Source organism: Anser anser, assembly GCF_964211835.1.
Source record: "Anser anser genome assembly, chromosome: 3".
Classification (NCBI taxonomy): domain Eukaryota; kingdom Metazoa; phylum Chordata; class Aves; order Anseriformes; family Anatidae; genus Anser; species Anser anser.
This window is the reverse complement of record NC_139722.1, coordinates 51,049,252-51,056,364: the sequence shown is the minus strand read 5'-3', so window position 1 is coordinate 51,056,364 and position 7,113 is coordinate 51,049,252. Positions and strand designations below refer to the sequence as shown.

Below are 7,113 nucleotides of genomic sequence, written 5' to 3'. Positions count from 1 at the left end.
CAGGAAGAACATCTGGTTCTTTGATTAATTTCCCGGATGCCTATGATCACACAAATATAAGCATCTATTGACTTGTGGGGAGTTAAGATTACTCATAACCCTGTTAAAAAGGGCAAATTTAGGGCATGCAAAAACACACCTTATTGTAAAAACAGGCACCTTTTTTTTTTTCTTTTTTTTCCAGAAGAGCCTGGCGTATCAAAGCACCATTTGCAGTCCTGAAATTCTCCAGGCTGCAAGTCCGTAACTCTGTTCTCCCTTCAGACTCTGCTGAGGCTGGTCTCTGGTCAGAGGCTGTGCGCTTCCAGAGCTGCTGCTGCTGCTTCTGGCCCGGTGTATGAATCCTGAGCACTTCAGAGACGACAGGATCAGGATTCCAGGAAAAGGTGAGCCAGGCCACTCTACTGTATTCCTGTCACTACCCACCAGGATGCAAAGCAAAAACTTTTTTCAATTGACCTGTACGTTTCTGTTCATATGCTGTTTATATCTTCTATATGATAAAATATAAAAAAGTATATCACTTTACGTGGAAAGACTAAAATTTTTTAGGGAAACTGAAAATAAGCTGCCTAGGCGCCTGAAAATTATGCTTGCTTATACATCTATAATCAGATTTAAAATAAAATTACTTGAGTGGCACTTTCTTTTGGAATTCCCATCCTCTCCAAATTACTGATATGAATTAGTGGGACAAACTCTTTAGGGTCCTGAAGAGTTATCTACACAACTTTCACTGTCACCTACACAGGCAGGTGAAACGCTTTTGCTGTAAACACACAGCTATGTGCGTACTGATGGAAAACAAGGTTACGTTTGAACGTATAAAACTGTGATTTCATCAAGAAATCAAGTCATCAGGATGAAATGATTCTCTGGGTTAAGTATCGGCAGACAACAACGAAATGTGGGGAAGAGAAATGTAAACCTTATTTATTGGATATTTGCATTATAGTTCTCTTTCCTAATTCCATCTGTTTTATTAAGCTTCTGTCTGCATCCGTACTTTACATGTGTTCTTGCTGAAGGCTACAATATGATCATTTTTTCAGTGCTAAGGCAACAGAGTTCTCCAGACCCTAGGAGATGAGTGACAGTGAGATGTGCCAATCCGTCAACACAGGAGCATCCGAGGTCACACGCAGGGCTGTGTTCAGAGAAGGTGCCTGAAGCTGGAGCACGCAGAGCTCGGTGGACACAAACACCTTGAGAAACGCCGGGAGGAGTTACGGCATCGCCGAGGACGTGGAGGGAACAAAGTGTACGGACAGCTTTCCCTATTACCTGCCTATGGAGCAATGCGTACCGTGACTTGAGGGCAGCAAAGCCTGCGTGTGTTTGAGCACTGTGCAAGGCTCCAGTGGGGGCTTCTGGCTGTGGTGAGGAGCCAGTGGTCGCACCTCCTTGAAGATGGCCATGGCGAGGTCACAGCAACGCCCAGTGTGGCCACCTGAAACGCTCAGCGCCTAGCACAAAACCGGAGACCTTGAAAGCCTCCACACGGTTCACTTCTCTGCTCCCCTCCCACCCACTACCACCAATCTCAAGAATTACGGATACCAGACAAGATATTAGGAAGAACTTCTTTACTAAAAGGGCTGGTAGGCATTGGGATGGGCTGCCCAGGGAGGTGGTTGTGTCACCATCCCTGGGGGGCTTTAAGAGACGTTTAGATGTAGAGCTCAGTGATATGGTTTGGTGGAGGACTTGTTAGTGTTAGGTCAGAGGTTGGACTGGGTGATCTTGGAGGTCTCCTCCAACCTAGACGATTCTGTGATTCTGTGAAGAAACCCGATCTGCCTGAGGTTGCTCTCCCCATCAGGGCAGTCTGCAGCCCCGAGCAGCCCCTACCCCTGCCATCCCCCCCGAGCCCCCCGCGGCCGGTGCGGAGATGGCGGCACTGCGCTGCCCCCCCCCGCGCAGCGGGCGCTGAGGCGCGGCCTCCCTCTCCCCGCCCTCCCCTCTCCGCCGCCCAATCGGAGCGGCGGCGGCCGCGGGCCGCGCTCCCCCATAGGCCGGCGGCGCTGCCAGTCTCGGCCCGCCCCCGCGGCGGGGCGCGGCGGGCGGGGGAGGCGGCGGCGGCGGCTGGGCGGTTGCGCCATCTGTCAGCAGCCCCGGCGGGAGGGGAGCGCCCGGGCGGAGCGGAGCGGGGCCGGCACCGGCACCGGGAGCGGCAGCGGAGCGGAGCGGAGGCAGCGCAGCTCCCCCGAGAGCCCCGTCCCCGTGCTCGGCGGGCTCCGCCCTGCTCTGCCCGCCGGGGGTGCGCAGCGCAGCGCAGCGGGAGCCGCCACCGCCGCTACCGCCCGCGGACAGGGGGCACCGGGGAGCGGGGCGAGGAGGATGGGAGCGGGCGCGCGGAGCCGCCGCAGGTAACCGGGGGGCCGCCGCCCGGGGGAGGCGGGGCGGGGAGGGGAAGGGAGGAGAGGGGAGGAGGGGGAGGAGGAGGAGGGGGCGATGCTGCGGCGCGGGGCTTCCTTTGTGCGCCCAGCCGCGGGGGCGACACCGCGGGGGGACCCCTGCCCGCAGCCCCCTGCCCGCAGCCCCCTGCCCGCAGCCCCCGGCATCGCCGCTTACCGGGGGCGCGGCCCCGTGCGCCCCCCCCCGCCCCCCCCAGCACGGGGATGTATTCGTGGCTGCGAAATAAAAGGCTGCGGGGAGAGGGGGGGGTGGGACGGCAGCAGCCGTGCCCCCCGCGCTGTGGGATGGGGTGGGGTGCCCTGACAAAGGCCCCTTGCACGGAGGGGGCGAGGGCAGCGCGAAATGGCCGGGGGTGGCAGGGGGAGGCCGGCCCCTCATCCACACCCGGCCCCTTGTTCGTCCCCCCCGGGCTGCCCCGAGCCCCCCCCTGGGGACCCCGCTGACGGAGAGGGCTCCGGTGGGGAGGGCAGGGCCGGGAGATGCTGGAGGAGGGGGTTCGGGCTGGGAGGTGAGCCCCCCCCGGGCTGTCCAGCCGTCCCTCTGCCCCGCTCCCAGCCTTGAAATGCTACAGAACGAGTGGGGACGGACCGGGCTTGTGAGGCATATCCACGGCGCTGGGAACGCCTCGGAGACCTTGTCATTTTCCTCCTTGTGTACAACCTCCGTGACTCCCACATCCTTCCTTCCACCATCCCCGCGGCTGTAACACTTTCCAGTATCTCCTCCGCACAGGCGCATCTCGGGTTTGTGTTGTTTCTCCCCGGTATCTGTCTAGCTGGCGTGCCGCGACCGAAGCCTAGAGCAATTGTAGGTGAAGATCCCCATGTCTCTGTGTTGGGAGAGGAGGTGTTTTCGTTAAGGTTGACTCGTCCGGTCTCCCCCGAGGAGGAACAGTGAGCCGAAGGGACGCCACCGGCTCGAAATGCAGAGAATGTGAGTGGAGAGCCGCGTCCGCTCGGACGCCCACCGCAGGGCTCCCAGCAGGACCTCTGTGGTTCTCCTGAGCCCGTCTCCCGGCCGCGTGGGCTCGTCACGCAGCGAGGGAGGGAAAACGCTTCAACATGCTTCAAACAAAGTTCTGTGAGCGAACAAAGGAAGCCCCAGGAAGAATATCAGAGTGGGAAGGGAAGGAAACGTCTCCAACTATTCGGTTGTATCCATTTCAGCCACAGCTGGGCCCAGTGGGAAGCCCTGGGAGGGAGAGAAGCCACTCTTTGTTCGTTTTTCAAGTTGAGTGCTCGCTTAGTATCTCTGAAGCGGCAGATTGTTACCTTACCCCCAGCGAGGCAGGAGGCAGGCAGCGTGTTGGTGTACGTGCTCAGAAAGCTGGTAATGCACGGTGGATGTCAGTAGGTCTATGGCTTCTCAAACTTTTTAATTAAAAAAAAAAATTAAAGGGAGTTCGGGGGGAACAATGGTTTCCTTCTTGACTCCCTTTTCCTCACAAAGCTGTGATTTGATGAGAAAGAGAAAGTAATATCAATTAATTCCTTCAAAATTCGTGTTTCATTGGTAGTAGGTGGCGGATTGCTCTTACTTTGTTGAAAGTTTCAGGTGACTCACGGGTTTGCCTGCAAGCCTGCTTCTTTTCCACCTCTAATAAATTAGTGCCTCATCTGAAAGGTTCATCTTTGGCAAAAATAAGAATTTCCCCTGTGAGGTTGTCTAATGGTAGGCTACTGACTTTGGTGTTTGTGGTTTATGCTTCGGGCACATTGTTTCAGAAATTCCATGTTACCTGCTGGTGGAAGGTGTAGTGGCATGAAATATCAGTTAAGTATAAAGCCCTGAACAGGCTTCTCTGGAAGTTGTTTTGATGTTGACTAAATACACGCCTTCGGTGAATGGTAAACAACTTTGGCATGTGGACGTGGCCATCAGGGTAAGACAGAAGTGACGAAGGTGGTTGCTTATCAACCCCTTTCATTTTAAGAGTCTTTGAAAGTTAGGACCCATTGACAAATTTCTGTTTCGTTTGAGTAAGAAAGACAAAGCGTTGCTGAGGAGTTATTTTTGACATACCATAGATTTCACAATAACTTTGCATGAAACGCCTGAATAGTGTTATCCAAAATGCATGGGTGGAGTTGGATGCGGAAAGGACTTCGGAATTAAACTGAATATGCTAATCTGGACGTGGTGTGGTCTGTGGTACATTTATGGGGTAATACAGTCGTGGTGAGACTCATGAAAACTGTCCAGTGCCTCCACGGCGATGTAGCATTCTGATATGATGCATCTACAGCACCACGCATTTGGTTATGGTAAGGAAGACTTAGAGTTGTTTGCTATCTTATGCCTCATTAGTGTTACTTAGCCAGTAATCTTCCCTGTGCTGTCTTCCCGCGTCAGAGGGCTTTAACTTCAGGGAGAGAGTGTGTTGCATGCTTGTGTTTTCCCTTCCTCGCGCTCTCTCAGGTACGCATTAATATTCGATCCAAACTTGTTTGGTAAAGTTCTGCCGAAGTCGGCCTGGGTGGTATTTGAATGTATAATAATGGAATTCATTTCTGTCATGGCCAGCGCTTTGTAATTTGCGTTATGGGCAGGTCTGCTTTGACAGTGTGTGTTGGCAAAGTGACCTTCAAGAGGAAGAAAATTAATAACTCTTTACCCTTTCCCACCCCTGCAGCTCCCACACAAGTGTCTTCACAAGTAATTTCGACCCATTACTCCCCAAACAGGACTTGAACCAGACAAATCTAATTCACCCGAGCAGTCTCATTGAAATCTAGCAATTAAGGACTCCTTTGGTGACAAAAGGCCTGCAGATCTGTGTAGTGCAAGTCAGCGATTTACTTTGAGTGAAATCCACAAGAGGATTCGTGCGCTTCAGTGCGGAGCATCGTGAGGCCTTGCTGCAAGGGTGTTTGCAAGCCCCGCGGACTTTGGCATCCCTGAGCGTGGGATGTGGATGCTCTCTACGTGCTGTTGGACATCATACAAGCACCTCCGAGTCACTGGAGTGCTGAGGGAGATGCTGGGGGGCCACCCCGAACAAAACACCTCAGGAAGAGGGGAAGCTTCAGTGCTGCATCTGCCTGCGTGCTGGGTTATCTCGCTTTGCACAGCAGCAGCTTGCTCTTAAAATTTAAAAACCTTAATCTGTTTTTGATAAGATGGTTAAAAAGCCACCAGCAACAAAAAACACTTGAAATTTCGATAGGTGACAAACGTGCAGGTGTAGGAGGAGGATTTATAGCATTTGCATCCCCTCGCAGGTTTTGCCCTTGGTGCCTGACTTCCTCCTAGACCGAGAGTTGTCAGGCCCGGATGAGAGGTGCAGGGCGTTAGTTGTTCCGCGGCCTCTGAGCCATGTACCCTGCTCCTGGAGGAGTCAGTGCGTGGAGTCTGAGGGCACAGCCTTGCTTCTTAAGTGCAGGTAAGCAGACTCCTGGTGCTAAAGAGAGCGGTAAAAGCTAAGCCTGTCTGTGGGAGATGTTCTTGAGCCATGAGCCAGAGACCAACTTGACCTCACGGAAATTTGCAGCCAAGGAGAAGTGCCACGTTGTTCTCCTTACAATTGGCTGCAGGAAAACAGTGACATTTTGTAAAGAACTTTCAGAACTTTCCTTCACTTGGAACTGGGACAAATCCCGGCAATATCAACGCTTCCACTGAAGGAAATGAAAAAATGAGATTAATTCAAGTCAACCAAAACATGCCACCTCATCTTGCCTCTGACTGCTTTGAGTTGTAACTCATTCTGAAATGAAGGATTGCAGCTCAAAATATGTGCAACTGTTTGGAGTAAAATAAAACCATTGACATTTTGACTTTTTATTGAAGATTCCCATTAAGTATATATGAAATTAGCAACACATTTATGGAGCTTCTAGATGTGGCTAGAACTGAATAGTCTTGCAGAGAATGACTGTCAGATTTTTCCTGACCAGTTCTCCTGCTTGTATACCATGCACTTGAGTGAATATTTTTCATCTGAAAAAGCCATCAAAAAGCTAGCCTTGCAGTATCGGCTGATGTGAATTAGATGGCTTGAGTGCAGTCAGCTTGTCGTAGAAAGTGAATCTTTCTTTGTTGCCGTTCCCAAAATGCACTTTCTTTTTGAGACCAAAGGCATTCCGGTTTGAATGGCTCTACTGATGCTGCTTGTGACAGTGTTATACAGGGAGAGGTTACCCCAGGTTTTCCAGATGAGCTTCTGTCAATTCAAGGAAGTCTTGCACCTCTGGAGGTTGGTTGTTTTTCTATGCTATAATTTTCCAGAGCATCTCAAAGTAGTAAATCCTACTTGATTAAGCAGGTGGCCTAAATTCTTAGTGCAAGTTAGCTGATGCTCTTCATGTTGAAGTATACAAGGCAGCTGTGATGTGTCAATGATTTGGTGGGATCAAAGAGGGTTCCCCCTCCATATATATATATATATATATATATATATATTTATTTATTTTATTTTGGTGGCTTTTGTAGGAGGCAGAAGGCACTGGATGCCTTTTCTAGCCTAGGGAAATTCTTAGTCCCCTCCTGCTCTGGGCACTCAGTGGCTGTAACCAGAAAGGAGCACAACATATAGGCAGAAGCAGAGAAATACTTGGGCTGGGGGAACATTGAACAGCCTAAGTGAAGAATTGGCTGAAGCAGACCCAAGAAAGCTAGGGTGTGTGCGAACATTTTTTTTTGAACATTGCTTTTGGGGTGGGTGGCAAGTGTTTCACACCACTTAAACTCATGGAT

General features: G+C 51.7%; 1 protein-coding gene across 4 annotated transcripts in view; it reads left to right on the top strand.

The window, feature by feature from the left end:
* The first annotated feature begins 2,052 nt into the window (after positions 1-2,052).
* FYN (FYN proto-oncogene, Src family tyrosine kinase) overlaps positions 2,053-7,113 on the top strand; it is a 135,413-nt gene continuing 130,352 nt past the window's right edge. For 2 of the 4 annotated variants that reach the window (XM_083831561.1, XM_083831559.1), the window contains exon 1: positions 2,053-2,369. The gene's annotated coding sequence lies outside the window, so the exon portion shown is untranslated. The remainder of the gene's footprint in view (positions 2,370-7,113) is intronic. The other 2 variants (XM_083831563.1, XM_083831562.1) reach the window with 1 other exon arrangement.